This window comes from Centrocercus urophasianus, unplaced genomic scaffold (genome assembly GCF_019232065.1).
Source record: "Centrocercus urophasianus isolate 14NV4802_14NV808 unplaced genomic scaffold, USGS_Curo_1.0 seq_22, whole genome shotgun sequence".
Taxonomy (NCBI): domain Eukaryota; kingdom Metazoa; phylum Chordata; class Aves; order Galliformes; family Phasianidae; genus Centrocercus; species Centrocercus urophasianus.
In genome coordinates, this window is record NW_024884778.1 from 7,268,338 (window position 1) to 7,286,085 (window position 17,748).

At 37.6% G+C, this 17,748-nt stretch overlaps 1 protein-coding gene across 5 annotated transcripts in view; it reads left to right on the forward strand.

Annotated features, from left to right (window-relative positions):
- FHIT (fragile histidine triad diadenosine triphosphatase) overlaps positions 1 to 17,748 on the forward strand; it is a 507,230-nt gene that overhangs the window by 111,201 nt on the left and 378,281 nt on the right. The window lies entirely within an intron of this gene.

Below are 17,748 nucleotides of genomic sequence, written 5' to 3' on the forward strand. Positions count from 1 at the left end.
ATCTCGTTGAATTGAAATGGAAATGAGGAGAGTGCACCTCAGCAGACTTAGGCTGTCTGATTGCTGTAACTGCGCTAGGGAGGGGAACTCAGCTGTTATTGTGGATGAAAAGTAAAACTTGTTTTGCCATGGTTCTGTAAGGGAAGATGTTGAATACAGTCACTTCTGTTAAAATTAGTGCTGACAACTTTTCAGGAAGAAATAGAAAAGTGTTTACAAGAAACATTTTAAAACTAATTAGAATGGAAAGCATTTTCTAGGTCTGACACAGAAAAATGGTCGTCTGAACTTTTTTTTTCCCTTTCTCCCATTTATCAAAGAGATTTTTTCATCATATTGTGCATCTGTAGCCTTCAGAACAAATTCTGGCAAGAGCACTCAGCGTCACCACGAAGAAGAGCCTTAGATATTTCCCCAGGATAGAAAAAAGCCAGCCCCTATCCATTCCCATTTCTCAGACAGAGTGATGCCTTTAGCACTGTAACGAAAGTTTTTATATGTGAGAGGGGATTACCAGCATCAGTCTCTATTGTTCTTTGAAAACCCCAGAAATATTACAGCAGAAGTTAACAAAGAATAAGTGGCAGGAACTGAGTGGCCCTGCCAGCTTTGTTTGTCTGGTCACCCTCAGTTTGTAGCAGGGTGAATTCCCTCATACAGTGGAGTTGTTGAGTTTCTATGCAACTTTCTGTGTTTCTTTCTTTTTAATTCTACATGTGAAGTCTCTTGTACATTGGTGATTTTTTTGTTTTACATCCATGGTTACTATTTCACAATATAAGAGTATGAATTAAACTGGTAACCAAGCTGCATCAAGTACCTCCATAGACAGGCAATAATGCTTCTCAGTCCTTTAGGTGCAACAGGATGGTTGGCATGGTGGCTGCTTTTCTGAGTGCCTCTGAACTGTTAACCATGGAAAAATCACTGGATATAAACCTTTAGGTAGCAGCCATCAGAGTGTCCAGGGTTATTTGCCTGGGGTTTGATCAGATGCAGGAAAGCCAAGGTGTGCACCTCAGTGCACATCGTTCCTCTACCCACAGAATTATCTGTCTATGAATATGTGTATTCTAAAATAGTACCGTGATGCCATGAACAGGGAATTGATACATTGACTGCAGGTCTCTAATGCAGGCATGGATGCAAAGCTCAGGTCTGATACAATTACATTTCAGAATAGTTCAAGTCCTAGGAATGAATGCTCTGCATTAGGAAACCTCATATCTTTCTAATTCTTAGCAGTATGGATATAGCAATTAGAGCTCCCTCTTAAGCTTTTCCTAATGTTTTGATTCCTGCTTTGCGATAGATAAGGTCAAATTTCAAGCCTTGCCTAAAGTGCTGCTAATTTGTTCTTCATTTCTTTGCCTCCTTGCAGGAGGCTAGATGATGGCTATGAGCCTGATGGGTTTCTGAGTTGTTTCTTTCCTTGCTTCTGAATCTGTAAGGAATACAGAGCATCCTGCCAAGACTTTTTTATACTCAGTCTTGTAGTAAAAAGCTGTGTTTTAGTTAAGAATGGAGTTTTCAAACATGAAGATGTACCATGAGCAGAAGTACAACACTGTGATTGTTATTATAATGGTTCTCTTTAGGTAAAGTGAGACATTGTAACAGGGTCTTTTCATATTCAAAACTCTGGGATGATTAGAAGAGAGCATAATAATGTTCAATTTTAAATCCTAAAGAACTATTTTAGGAGGTTTTTTTGTTGGTGTTTCCAGTGAGAGTACGTAGTTTTAGGAGTCACTAATCTCTTAGTATTTCACAACTAAATGTGGAGAACACATTTCTGCTGCTCTCCAAAGACCTCACCTGTACTTTCACTGAAGTGGTATTTGGCAATGGCCGTGTCATCTCTTACTCTTTGGCCGCTGCTTTTTAGTCCATCTCTTAATGCTGTGTTAGATTGCAAATTCTTTTTTTCTGGAGTTCATGCTGAAGTTGTTGTCTAGCATTCCTGATTTGGCTAGGACCTTAATTTGGTGTAATTCCACATCTTAATGAAAAGAGCATAAAGAAAGTGAGGGTGGGAGGTGGGGGGAGTGTATAAGTGTATAAGAAACATCACTTTGCACAGAGAGACAGAGTAATATATGGTGGTAGTAGTGGCAGCTGAATCTTTAGGAAATTTGGAACTGTATTTTGTGAATTTTGTTGGGAATCTAATCTTGAGAAAGAGCACTGGAGATGAAAGGCCACTGCTGCCTGAGCTAGTTGATACAACTCCCCAAGGATTAATTAATTTTTCTGGTACGGATGGTGAGTAAGTGTACCCAGCAGTAATTTGGTAGCTGGTGAGTTGATGGTGTTCCAAACAATGTGGATGGGTAACCATCTGCCTTCTTTACTTCCATTTCAACATGCTTTGCCCAGTTAAAACAAAAAAACAAAACAAAACAAAAAAAAAAATTGGAAGAGGAGACTGAAGGGAGAAAGCCAAACATTTGCTTTCTTATTTACAAAGCAAAACAGTTGTTATTGAGGACTGTTTGTGCTATAATCTGTCTTTTAAATTTAGTTTTATACCCGATTGCAAATAAAGGCTTGTGAAATTACCAACGGCCAACCTTTCAACAGTCATCCTAAGATCTCCAAGTTAAGATTTGAAAGTAAATATAAATGTAAGTATTGTTTTTCTCCTTGCGGTGCCAGACTTTTTTGGGAGTGAGAGAAGAGACTGCATAGCAAGTTTTTTTAAAAAGTGCAGAGATAATGTTGATTAATGTGAGTTATTATGAAAGTAGTGGCCTAGCATTCATAATAGAATCAAAGGTGTAACAGAAATTAAACTTGCGTTTAATTTTAATTACAAATTACCTCATTTAATCATAGTGCCCTACCATACCTGCCTCCCCAGTGGTCGTTAACATGCTATTAAAAGTACCAAAATGTTGGTGTACTTGGCATATACAGCAGAAAGATTGCTTTGAAAGCATTATTTTCCACTGGTGTCACCAGCTAGCCTGGCTTCCGCAGTCATGGGATGAGGCCAAACAAGTTCCTCAGATGAATTCACAGTCGAATTACATCTTTCAGAAGAGCATCTTAACTTGATTTGTTAAAAATTACTCTTCATGGAAAATCTACTGCTCTTAGTAATTTATTCAAATATAAATTAACCTCAAGGAAAGGAAAAATATAAAGAAGAGAAACACAAAACATGCTTAATTTCTAATCTGATCTTTTTAATAGTCTTCCATCATTAGCTTTTAGTCTTTATAGATTTCGAAGACCTATATTAGGAAACGTATGCTGCTTACAGCTGCCTTTACCCTCAAGATTTCCTTCAGTAACTGGGATAGAAGGAGTTCTGCTGCCTTTTACGAAGTAATGTGTTCTAATTGATTGTATTTGTCTTTCCCCAAATGTTTTCCAACATATTTACCTGATTAAAAAAAAGTAATATCCTGCAATAGGGCACTGTTCCATCTGTTGATGCAGCAGAGCCAAGTTCAGAAAGCAGTTTAACATCCATTTCTTTGCTTGAGATTTCCGTGTGTGTACAGCCAATGGTGGTGTTGACCTTTGCTGCAACATCTATGCGATTAATTCTCTTGACTGTCACTTCTAAGCAACTGATTCTGTGTAGTTTCCCAATATCTGAATACAAGACTATATGTCTTCTAAGCTTGATATTGAGCCCAGTCTGTATGTCTCTGCTCAGCCTTCCCAGCAGATCCATTTTCTTGCTTACTGTCAATGTCCTCCTGTGTTTTAGAGTGTTCTTCAGCAAACTTTATCTGCAGTACAGTTTATTTCAAATTACCAGTAATGTTAATATGGTTTTAAGAGCCAAATTCTGCAGTGTTTAGCTAAAACCAGATCACTGTTATTTATGATTATTTATCAATGTCTATTACTGATTTCTTTTCACAAAAGTTCATTTTACATATTTCATGGTAAATTCATATAATTCTACTTAATGAAAATGTCATGGGCTGCTAAGTCATTCTGTGGAAGTATTTGTATTGTTTTGAAGATGCAATATTTTCTATCAGTCAAGATTTCAAATGAATTTGAGACATAAAATAAACTAGATTCCAGACAGCTAACTTGATTTGTATTAAATCCATGTTGACAAGAAGAAATTGTACTTTATTTGGTCTTGTTCTTCTCATGCATTTTATGCTATAAAACTAACGTAAAATGTGATTGCTCCTGTAGTGTAGTGTATGTACTGCTGGTGGTGTCTCAGATAGTATAGTCAGATGGTACCAGTCAATGTATGGTTACTTCTGATTATGGAAATCAGTTCTTGCCCTGAATAAGCAGTTCAAACAAACTGGGCAAACAGAAAATGAGTTAACAGACTGAATTAGAAGGGAATTATTAGTTGATGCCCTGCATTCATGTGAGGAATGTGGGGAAGTTATATATACTAGATAAGAATTATATTTTTCAGTTTGTGTCTCCTTTCATGTTATTCTGGAGATGAAGAAAGAATAGGATGAATCTCAGATATTCTTGAGTGGAATGAGTGTATCCATTTATGATTCACTGTTTTCTTCTTCAAGTCTGGTGACTTTATGATACAAAAATCTAAGTAAAATAGTAGTCTTACATTCAGGGGAGCCATACAGTCGGCTGCAGAGAGAGGCTATAACTTATCTCAAATAGTAAAATAAATTATGAGTAATTTACCTAGTTTAACTTTGTATAACCAAAATGGCACTAAATTACATCAGAAGATACTAGATCTACAATATTGATGGATAAATGGTATTTCTTAGATCCTGTCTGTTGATTACAGTGTGATCAGAATTTTCTCTTGCTGTTAGTAGGAATTTGGATTACGCCTTTAGTGAATGACACTGAAATATACATGTTAACTTATGAACAGTGTTGATCTGAGAAATAATTAAGTATTGCAGTACTTACATCTAGTACATCCAGTAATTGTTTCCAAATACATATTGCGCTTAGGCATACCTGGTTATTTACATACTATTTATACAACAGTCATATTTTAAATGTCTTTACATGTAAACCGCTGCTGAGGTTTGATTGCTGATTTGAGATAATACTTCACTTGTGTTTGGAAAATAAATTCCTCAGGGGAAATCAATATTTGTCATGTCAGATTCCATACCTGTTGAGGGAAAGGGTTGCCTCTGGGGAAGAGCTGATCGTTCATATGCTACTGTATTAGCAAGATCTATTTGCAGAATAAAGGATGGCTCAGTCCAGATCCATCTATCATCCTGCACTCTCCTGTCTTTTCCCTGAATGCTCTGCATGAGGGTGGGTAAATTCTGCATTCTGAACATGAGAAAATAACAGTTGTAGCTTCTGGTGCCTTGGCTTGTTTTCTACGTGCCCAATGAATGTTTGAGTATTAGTCTGTTTATGTTCGGCGGGGTTTGGGAATAGAAATATAGGTAAGAAAAAAGGGGGAGTGTAACCAGCTGGGGGGATGTGCTCTGCTGAGTTTTCTCTAGTGTAGAAACAGTGAAAATATCTCTGCAGTAGAACTGCCTCTTTCAGCTGCCTCAGCTGTTGGGTCCAGGCGTGTATGTGTGTGCATCCACTGTTAAAATAAATAAATAAAAAAAGAAATACTAATAACGTGCTCTGATTTTTGTCTTCAGAACTCTCCCATAAATTAATGTCCTCCAAATAATTCATATTTCTTCATTAAATAAACTTTATTATTTATTAAATAAAAAAATCCCCATTAAATATACATATTTCTTCATTAAATAAAAGGCAGTTTTGAAAACTTTAGCCAGACATTTTTAATAGATGTGTGTAGAGGGGGAATACAGATTTGCAATTCCCAATGATACTGTCCCCATCCAACTGAAGAGGATGGGCACCGGCGTGGATTTTCCTCGCTGTGCCTTTCTGAATGGGCTCCCTCCTGGTGCCATTGTTGGGATCTTTGGTCCTGTTTGTGCACAGGACTGCCAGAAGGGAAGTGTGGCTGCATAGCAGAAATAGCTGCTCCTTTCACTAGTTTTGAGTTTCAAAGATCACTTCTCAAGAGAAGCAAGAATAGCTTCAGGGACTTCGTGTCCCTGGAAGATGATGCGACTCTTTCCTCTTAGCTCTCAGATCCCAGATTACTAATTTTGCAGAGTAGTTTGTTTATCTGTAATGCAAAGATTCCAAAAGTGCACTTCCCTACAAAAGTCCAGGGCACAGGTATAAACAGGAAAGCTACTTGTAGGGATGTAGTGTGCTCTTCATTCTGCTGAGATACAGGTAGAAGTGAGCATTCCGTGTAAACTATTCAAATGTTGGAATGCAGATTAGCCATTGCTATAGCAACCTGTAAAGTCTTCAGTTAAAACAATGGATTACAAAATCAGTCCTACATCTTAAAGGATATTAAGGAATTTGAAGAATGAAGCTTCAGGCTTTAAAGTTACCACACTGATCAATCATAGCCTGGAACTTACCTGCTGAATGTAGAACAGAGGTATTTTTCTTTATGTTGCTATCTAATTGTTTATCTTTACTTGTAGTGAAACGCGTTAAAAGTGTTTTATGTGCAGGCAAAAAGCAACAACAAAATATCCAAGTGTTTCTGCTGTGTTCAGGAAATGTTCAGCTTTGTCTGTTTCTGTGCTTTAATGCTATGCCAGTAAGAAGCTGGAAAGTGAATTTGTGTTATTTACTTGTGGAGCAGATCCGAAGGGAGCGTATGGAGAGTGTGTGGAGTTTCTAGAAAGGAGAAGCTTCATTCGACTACTGTAATTCAAAGTTAATGACCACGTTTTAAAATAAAAATCATTAGTTGAGATTAATACTAAAGAACCTGGATTAACTCAGGCTAGGTTGTTAGTACAATTGCTTCAGAGAGCACAAGAACAAGATTTATTTGCTAACACCTATAGAGCGTACTGCTCCATAAGGCTCGTGAAGCCATCATCCTCTGTGCTCAAGTCTGTGAGGCCGTGCCTTGAGTGCTGTGTTCAGTGTTGGTTCCTCGCTCCAAGACATCGACACTCTGGAAGCAGAGTTGCTGCAGCCGTGGAGGAACTCTCCGTCTTTCTATGGATCATAACCTTGAAATGCATTGTTCGGTTTAAGACAACAAATTTGAGATGTCAATGTTTCTGTACTGCTCTTTTTTTTTTTTTTTTTTTTTTTTTTTTTTTTTTTTTTTCAATGCAGTGTTCATATGCTTGTGTTTTGTTGCTGTTTGCTTAAATTGGTTTCTTAGTGAATAAGTACCTCTTCAGCAGAGAGGGAAAATGAGAAAGCTTTCTGTGGATTTTTTTCTTTACGTTTTTTCCCCCTGAAAGCTCATAAAGTGAGAAATGCATGTGCGTTATATTAATTCTGTGATTAAATTGTAGGCTTTACAGTTTGTTTGCTAGAAAATGTGAAATCATTTAAAAGACTTCTGGTTTCTGGATGAATTTTTAGCTGCTATGGCTTAGGTTGCTCAGCTCCATTTTTCCCCTTTGCCATGAAAAGAAATTGTGTGACCCTGTACTTCAGTATATTCTAACAGATTTTAAATGAACCTTTTCTAAATTAGTAAAAGAAAATTAGAAAATTTCCAGGGGAATCCAGGGGAATCCCTTGCTAGATAGCACATCTGTCAGTGCATTTCAGGCTGTAGTAGTTTTCATCAGCTTCCATCAGCAGTTTTGTTCAAAACTCAAATTGTTTGCTAAGGGCAAATACAATTATTTTAGAGCGTATCTCAAACTTTGGTCAAGTACCAAATATTTTACTGCTACAAAAGTAATGTCCCAAACTTATATCAACAATGAACTAGTTAAATAAAAGAAAAATAGCAGAAGCATCTGAAATGTTGCACAGTAGTGTGAAAATCTCCTGAGGCGTTCTGTAAGCAAAGTGAAACAGAGATGACTACACCTTCAAGTATTGATAGTACGCAGAGATGTTTGTCTTCATCACTAGATGACAATGTGCCATATCGTTATGTAAATTTGAGTTTACTCCTAATTAAATATTTAAAAATTGTTATCTTTTTGTTGCCCTTTTGAGAAGATGGAATATTCTAGGTACAATGTCTTATGGTTTGATATTACTATAAACATTGCTTTATATGTGTAAAATCTGTTGACAAAGTGTAGTAAAACACTGTTGACTTGAACAAATAATGTCTTCCAAGTACTCTCTGAAGACAGATATCTTAGCTGGAATATAATAGATTTCACTTTCCTTGATCTAGTAGATGGTCAAGGCAATTGATAATTTTACACAGATTAGATTAAATGTAAATGTTATTTTCTTACTTATTTATTTTGTTAATTATTAAAGAGTTGGGCAATTAGTCTCTGAGAAATCTATTTTTTCACTTTTTTTTTTCTTTCAAATGATCAGTTAGAGTGTGATCACTTTCAAGTGATGGTATATCCACTAATTTTATTGTAATTTGAAGCATGCGATGCTGTCTGAGAGCCTGAGTATTCTTGGAGCTGAAACAGGTAGGATCTGGTTCTGGTCTTCTGTTGCTGGGTGTTACTCTTGCATTTGATGAACAATTCGTATGTCATTGAAAAGAAATCAGGACTAGAAGCTCTCCGGCTTCTTAGAGTTTACTACCACGAGTCTGATGGTGGGACTGTTAGCATGAAGCATTTTGGTAAGTTCCACTCCACTGTTGGCAGGGGGTGTTGCAGTGGTACCCAACACTCCCACAAGGTGCAGAAGGGCTTTTTGGGGAGAGGAAGGTACTGGAGAGCATCCGGGGCAATGCTGTTTCTCTCTGGCTCTCATGCATGCCTCTGGTTTAATTTCTGCCTATTTTCACAGGAGCAAGTGAAGGGAACGTGTCAGTTGGTGTTACTGTTGAAGTTAGAAATGGAATGCCTGTGATAAAAATTCAAAGGACGGTCATCCAATACATTCTCCCCTTCCCATTCTCGTATGGTATTACATAGTGCATGCTAACAGAAGCAGCGCTTGGACTGTTCTGAGCAGTTCCAGAGAGAAGGCTCGGAAGGAGCCCTGCTGAATTTACTAAGCCTCGCCAAGCTCAGTATTTTATTTCTCTAATGGAAATCTTTTTAACCAGCTTTTGTTCATTACCAGTTGTGCACGGAAATCAAAGAGCTTTGCAATGAGATCGTAATTCATTCTTTGTGTATAAATGTTAAGCATACAAACTGTGTGGAAGGAGTATGATTAATAATGCAAAAGGGAACAGTCAGAAGAGGATGTGAGCATTAAGGTTGGCATTGCAACCTAAATTCAGCTTCTCTGCATATGCATTATGAGAAAGTCTTGTATGAATACTTAGTACTTTTTCCAGAAGACCTCTTCCTTACTCAGTGCACGTGATGGACAGTCCCGTTAATGAGTGGCTATTAACGATGTTGTTTTATCCTCACTGTTTGATGTGTGGCCTTGAGCATTATTTACAGCCCATCATTCAGGCCCTGCTCAGACATCAGAATTATTAATTTCCTCATACACTTTTCTATGCTGCTCATCACTACAGTATCCAAGTGCTTCACAGGTTTTAAATTAAATTTATCTCCACAAAGCCCCAGTGAGGGAAATGGTATTATCTCTGTTTTACAGATGGGGAACTGACAGAGATTAAGGTCAGAAAAATTCACCAAATTTGGATGCGCATTTTAAGACTTAAGTTTGGATTTATGGTGCACTTCAGATTGCACGGTGCTTACTGTGTTCAGCTTCAGGTGTATTTTCCTTGTGTCTAGAAATCTACCCCAGCATCCCCAGTGCAAACTGAAGATTGACATGGCATTGTTGATTGTTAATAGGAAGTGTGTATTTCATATCTTGTGTAGCATCACAGAGTAACTCAGCCTTTTCTGAAAGTGATGAAACATCAGAGTCATCTGCAGAGCAGGAGAGGCAGTGGCTCCTGGGGATAAAATCCTGTAGGACTTTAATATTGGTCTGTTTCTTAATGTTTGCACATGAGTTGGGGTTACACAAGCCATCTGAGTTCTCATACTTTTTGCTTGGTTTTTGCACTGTAGAAACATTAATTGGGAATATTGAAATCTGTGATCCAGGTAATTAGGTGAACAATTATTGAGAAACCACATTCCTGAAAACTTACCTGCTTTTTTTCTAGTGTATATATTCAGGGGGTCCTTCCAAATTTACTTTGATTCATATTCATAGTGTATTTGGATTTCTTTCCTCTCTGAAGGTGTTTTACATCCCAAAAGATTCAAGAGTGAATCCAGCAAAATGATATTCCTTTCTTTAGGAAAAATGTAGTTGGCAGCTTGTATGTGTTGCTTCCTCATTTTAGATAGAAAACATGTTTACATTGTTCAGTAAGTGTTTTCGCCTGTATTTTCTGGGTTGGCAATTTGCTTTACACCAGCTCTTGTTTTAGGCTTGCTGGCTGCTGAAAAAGTAGGAGAGATCATTGAAGATAAGGTTGCAGTCCTTTATAGTCTCTCAATACCAGGTAGTATGGATTTGACCCAAGGCTAAATATTAGTGATCTGGGAGCTAACTTCAGAGGATTTGAATTTGATTAGATTGACTAAGGAAAAAAAGATTTTCCTTTATCCCTTTCTGGCAATCTGTGCTCTGTAAAGACTCTCTGCTTTGTTTTCCCATTTGTAATACGAGTATATCTATATACTTTTCAAAAGTTCTTTAAAATCTTTGTCTGATTAGAGGAGTGAAATGTTTCTTTCCAGCAGCGCAATGGCTGTGTGTGTAGCAATTGCTGGACTAGTTAGAAAAGCTGTTTCTTTAAATGCCTATTTGGCATTAGCCTACGTGTCACTTATTATTAGACTTCATTCACCCTGCTGTGTCAAGTGTGCAGATTTTGTGAAATGGGAAGGCTAGGATATGTAGGAAGTCTGGATGTTTTGTCATGTCTGGGAAATGCCAGTCAGTTTCTTGCAACAAGAGAAAATGAATTTTTCAGTAGGTTCAGTCTCATGTTTAAGTCTGTAACCACTTCTTGCTACTGGGAAAAAATAAAAGTTATTGAGAACTTGGCTTTGCTGAATAGAATCACCTACTGGGTAGCTTGTGTAGTCCGTACGGATCATGGAAATGATCTTTTAAATAATAAAGGCAATGCAAATTAAATCCATTATTTAAGAGGTGCAGTGGTAGTCCAAATCCTTCATTAGAAATAACCAATTTATGCCCACTTTCTGTAAAATATTTGATCTTGATACTCAAGCAGTCAGGGCTGTATTGGAAAGCTGTGGAAATGAGCTGGCGGTCTCTTTTTGAGTTATCTGTCCAGAAGAAATCAGTGCAGTCTGAGAAATTCACAAATAAATCAGAGCTTCAGCTTTGACAAATGTCAGCCAAATTCTTGGACCTACTGAGGGACCTCTGGCACAGCTCTCTGCCAGTTTGCAGAGCTTCAGCCTAGACATTCATCCTGCAGATTGTAGATTAAGATTTAATCATGTCTATAGATTTCTAATTACTCATGAATATCTTATTAGAAAGCCTTGCTGGCAAGGAACTCCAAAGCACTTTCAGTAGATTATACAGAAATTTGTTCCCGAATTAGTTGCAGAGCAGTCATCTGGCACCCAGCTCTTCTTTAAAATGTTATCAAATTTACTGACAAATGAGAACATAATACTGTCTCAGTTATCCCAGTTCATCGTGTGACCATAAATATTTTGTGTTGCTTTTCTTTCTTTAGTCTTGAAAAGTTAAGAAGTGTAACACTTAAACATTTTTGATCATGTCTGTAGTGATCTGGAGTTGGAAGGAAAGGCAGAAATGCAGCAAAAACATATAAAATTATTTGCCTGGTTGTAGCTTCATTACGTGACTCATGCAATTCTGTACAGAGAAAGTTGGTCCAGGAATAATCACTGAGAATGCCTAAAAGGAAACAAATTCAGGAACCTTAGGGTACTTATAGGCAGACTCAATTGCATGCTTTTCTGGATATTTGGCAACTATAAATAAAAAGCAAGCTGGAGAATGGTGTGCATAGAGTTACAGTTCTAATTAGTAAATGCTGTGACATAATTATGATATAAGACCATAAATATCCTCATAATAAAGTGATTTCAGGTGGACATGTTGAAATATAAAATATTTTGGGAGATGCATGTGACAGCAATTGCTGTTTCAGTAGTAGCATAGTTTTCATCACCTTGCTCTAAATAAGGCTTACTGTTGCTTGAAGGAGTTGCACGGCTCCTATTTTATTTCTCTTCTCCATTATTTCAGTTTGAGAGCCCAAGTTTCACAGTTGCTGTATTGGGTAACCATACTGTGGCCCAGGGTTGTTTGTGGGTAGATAACCTGTAGTTACTATGTATACAAAAAGCATAAGTTGTGGAAAATCAGAGAAAGCATAGGCAAAGAGAGAAAGCAAGACCTAGGGAAGTGTACTGCCTCTTCCTCAGACTAATTCCTTTACCTACAACCACCCTTCTTCACAGCAGTTCACTAAATTGTGCAGTCTGTATTTTTGAAAGATTTGCAAGCTGTTTTCTATGTTTACAGCAATTTCTTCTCTTTCTACTGTTGTTTGCGTGCAGTTTGCAATCCTACTGGTTTAAATGAAGCAGAAATAGTAAGGAAGCCATGCACATTTGAATTTTGCTTGTGAATGTTGTATAAACCTTTAGAAAAGAATTCAACAGTTCATCTTTTGATTGTGTAGTGTATAATCAGTGATGTGTGTATGCCATGGTAATAGTTATAGAATTAGACTGTACATTTAGAACAGTCTGTTTTTCTGTTGCACATCCTTCTCCTACTCATTGAGGTGGGAGTGCCTTTATCCTCCCAGCTGTTACACACAGGGTTTGGCAGCAGGCAGCATGCACCTCTGGGCTGGCTACTCATCACCTGCAGAAGCCTGCATTAACCACAGCACTGCTGTCACTCACCTGACCGGGATGCTGTAAAAGGCAATGGAGAAAGACTTATTTTAGTGGGGGGAACAAAGAGACTTATGGCAAAAAGAGAGACATAAATCCTTTGAAACAAGACTTTATTAATTCCAGTGTATATGGAATAACATGGTTTAAATGGCTTTATTTTGGAATGCATGTGCATATATAAGATAATAAAGTAAAAGGTAATGGGGTATCTTAAAGATTCCAACATCTAGCATTAAATGCCGATGAACCACACATAAATGTAAAGAGCCCATTATCTAGTTTTAGCTATATATAAATATAAATCTGGCAATGCATTTTCATTAAATGGCTCTTCATCTGTATTCCTGAGAAACTGTTAAATGAAGTACAGTGCCTGCCCTTTCCTCTAAATGTTTGTATTGGGTTTATTAATTCAATAAGATAAAAAGCTTGAAGAGACCCTTGAACATTGCAGGAACTGTCTGTTTATGATGCTGTTAGTGTTGCTGGGACTGTGCTGAGCTCAGGTTTGGGTGCTGCTTGTTCAGTCAGCCTTGCAGGTATTCTTAGGTCCCCTGGTGTAATACAAAAGCTACAAACAGGCAGTTGGAGATGAGGGGGAAGAAGGGGCAGTTCTTATAGAGGTCATGGTCACACCCCCGAAAAATCTGCTCTAGCAGTACTAGAGCTTGCAAGTGCATCACTGTGAGGCCAACAGTATGAGCACAGCCCCAAAGGACTTGAAAAAAGTTCTGCTGCAGCTTGGGTGAAAGGGAACAGAGCTGTGAGTGGAAGGCATGCTATGGGATTGCAAATGGATGGTCTTTAGCATCATATATATTATGGTGCTTTGGTAGTATGCAGCAGACCACAGTTTATTTTCATCTTACATGTAGATAATTTAGCTTGATTGACCATGCTGAGAAAATGGCAATGTATTTAAAAAGCAATAATTTTGATGTTTTCTTTGCTGCTAGATTAAGCAAGTGAAGCCACATGTAGTGGATTCAGGTCCATCATAATCTGTGTATGACGTGAGAAATCAGTACTTGTCAACACCAGGACTGGCTGCATGCATCACATTTAATGGGCTTTCTGTTTGGTAGCTTCTGTGGGTGGTGAAAATGGAAAATAATCATTCAAGCTTCTTCTTTCAGTGCTATGTGTAGAGCTTTAAGTACCAACCACTGACGGAAATTAGGCTATGGCTGTCACCCGTTTGCTAATTTTACAATAATTCTTGTTTTTTCAGAACACAAACAGCAGAATGCTATATTTTGGCTCAAAATACATAGTTAAATCTTCTACAAGGGTAGGAGTAGAGGATATTGAGAGATGTAGCCACTCCAGGGACAAAGGGACAGTATAAAAACAGGCTAATTTCAGAATAATATGCTTTCATTTTGTGACTATTTTAAAGTAGTCTTTGATCAAAATGGCAAACTCTGACTGCTTAAAATAAGAAAATCATTGCTAGTGCCAAGTAATACTCTGAGTTACATGGATTGCATCCTTGCAAAGAGGCAGCAAGGGGAGGGAATGACTTCACAAAACAGGAAAGCATTACAAGACAAGAGATAGCAATTCTTCATTGTCTGTCATTCATCCAATATAATGCAGAATTCAGGTGTGTAAGTACAGACAGCCCATTCCACACAATCAAACTTTGGAAAAATGCCAGATATGCCTTTACTGTTGTAATTGTGGAAGGTAAAGGACAGTTTAGAAAATGCCATAGAAAAATCTGAAGCTAATCTCAAGCATTATTTGTTAAAGAATTACTTCTTTTCCCTTAAATAGTGTGTGGTGCAAGTTATCTTGTCTTGTAGATATTTGTATAAGGCTTTTAAAATATTTTGCCCTTTTGCTGTGTTTTTACAGTGAAACTGAGTAGCAGAATACGGAGCATCAAAATTAATGAGAAGGTGACGTTAATACTGGCAAACTTTAAAATACATTCAGATTGTTTCTGAAATATTAATTTACATTAGAACAGCAACAGTGGCAATATAATTGGCTTTTTTGCTAAGTATGCACTTGAAGTTAGCAGCCCATTTTGCATTGTTGTGTGTTCTGTCTTCACAACCAGATTTGTTGTTCCTTAGGACAGTGTTCATGTGATTGCTCAGTGAAAGCATCAAGCCTGGTTCCCAGCAGGCAGTGATCTCAACCCCTATCTAAGGGCAAGTAACTGTACAATACAATAAAAGGGTGTTGTGGAGTACCACCACTGCCTCTATTAAACATCCTGCTGGTCTGTAAAGGCAGGAAGGCAGCCTGAAGAATGAGTGCCATCACCCCTTGTGGGCAGTAGAGTCATTTGGTACGATATTGTTCTTTACTACGGAGCTGCCGTGTGAAAAGTATTCACCTATCTTGTGTATTTCACTCCATGGATTCTGCAGCCTCCATGATTTCTAGCTCAGGTTGGATGGGACACGAAGCGTCCTGATCTAGTGGAAGATATTCAGGTCTTGCCTGGACGCCTACCTGTGTGACCGGTGTAGGGAACCTGCTTTGGCAGGGGGGTTTGTCTCGATGATCTCTAGAGGTCCCTTCCTACCCCTACGATTCTGTGAAGATGTCACTGCCCATGGCGAAGGGCATCAGAAGTAGGTGATCCTTAAAGGTCCTTTCTGACTCAAACCATTCTATGATTAGAAAAGCACAAAACAAAACTCTCAACCCCTAAAATCAAACGTACTTGGAGAATTGGAGCATATGTTTAGATCTCAAAATGATGATAAATGCATGAGTAGCATTTGAATACATGGCAGTGAATCTCAACATTTTGCTTAATTTTAGCGCTCTTTTCTGGATGTGAAGTACAGTGCCAGTATAAATCTGTGGTTTGTTTTGTTTTCTAGTAGAGATTATGCAGATCTCAGATCTGCTGTGGCTGTAAAATTAGTCTACTTGCAACATTAGCCTTTAGTACTGTATTCCCACCTACAACTGCAAGAACACAGCTTGAAGGAAATTTAATTAGGAAAATGAGGCAGATGAAATAGGCAGTGTAATGTATATGTGCAATATGAGGAAGAGTAAATACACTTTTCATCTGAATAGTCAGAACAGAAACTATGTTAAACTGGCCTGAAATTTTCTTTTATCAGAAATGGATTTCTTTCATTTTCTAACATTACTACCTAATTGTCCTCCTTATTACTGGGATTAGAAAGACTACTATCATTAAAGAAGAAACATCTTTTACCAATTATATTTAGATTTTGGTTCCACCTGGCAATGACCTCCTCATTATAAGAAGAATTGAATTCCTTGGAGGAGCAGACTTAGTGAGGTGATTGCAATCAGCTGGGAAACCCTGTGCATACACTATTTGCATCTCGTGACCTGCATGCCTACACCTGTACTGCATCAATTTCTGCTTGTTTGCAGGTCATTCAGGCAATGAGCAGGTAGGATTCAGATGACTGAGAAGCTGCTCTGCTGGAAGCGTTTTCCTGCCTCACTGCGCTCTGGAAAATTCTCTCCTTTTTGCAGTGTACTGCTGCACAACCGTGGGTTTTTCTGTTTCACCCATTACTCATTTCCCTAATGCTTTTTTTTAATATCTGTATTGATATCAACTAGAGGCAATCTTACTTTACAGAAAAAAATGCAGAGGATAACTAGGGTAGAAAGCAGCTTACGTGTGCCTAATAGATAATGAGTAATTGTTCAAGGAAAAAATCCCATAATCTCCTAATTTGAGAGAAAAGTGCTGAGAGGTCTGCAGTATTGTATAGTGCAACCAGCACAAGTTTGAAATGCTGAATTTATTTAGTCTGAATCAAGAGAAAGACAGATACATTATTACATAGTATTATAAAGTAAGCAAATATATGTATATATCCAAAGAAGGCAGTGAAAGAAGTTAAAAATGCATGTGGTAGGTGTACGACAGATACGTGGTATTGTTGATCTAAATTCTATAGTCAAATCCTGTGTATGGAACCTTTCAAAATTTGGTGAAAAATTATTTCTTTATTGTTACTGAAAGCATTGAAAAGATTTGTCAGCAAAAGAGCAAAACTCTTTGCCAAATAGAGCTGCGTATGTTTACTTTAGCATATGTCTTGGATGTATTCATGCAGGATGTTGGCTCAACGTGTTAAAATCTTAAGAGCCATGTCTTTTATTATGTATTTATATAAATATTCTAACCAAAATGAGAAACCCTGCATGGTGAGGTTGCTGATGGGCTGCTTTAAGAGAAAAGAGGAAGATTGATTGCAGACTCTGATAATTGCTTTTTTCAGACATCAGTATGGGATAGCAGGTGTTTCCTATGGTAAGGGATTCTTCTGGTATCTAAAGAGACTTGATTTTGTATCTTGTCAAGTTCTGAGTTTAATATCCAGTAAAGAAAACATCTTCTCAGACTCTTACTCTTCTATTAATTTATGGGAAAAATGTATTTTTAAGATGTTTTCAGGTCTTTGGAAGCAGGGATGACTACACTTTCTACTTGCCCTTGGTCTCCTAGAGCATTGTGATTTTCAAAATAAAAATAGACATGCTTCCTCAGAGAATGTGTATTGCTTGAATGTACAGCCACATGATCAGTTTTTGTATCTTGTACAAGGTTTTATTTTGTGATGTAATGCCTGACTAGAGCATCTCCCTAACTTATATTTAATTTAGTCAAGTTCTTTCATGGAATCAGTTGAAAAAGCCAGAATTTCCATCCAAAGGACAAACGTATTTCACTTTCCAAATTCACTTTCACAATTTGTGCATTTGCAGCTTGCTTAGGTACCTGTACCTTTAGCTGGGGCAGACACAAGGATGGGACACTAAGTAAGAATAAATATTTTAGATTAAGAGCCATGAAAATGGAATCCATACCGAGGATATCCAGCACTTTGGGTCTAGTAAGCACAATAGGCTTGCAAGAAAAAAACAGCAGCAAAGGACCCCATTTGACTCTTAATAGTGTCTTTTCCAATCAAACACAAGTATA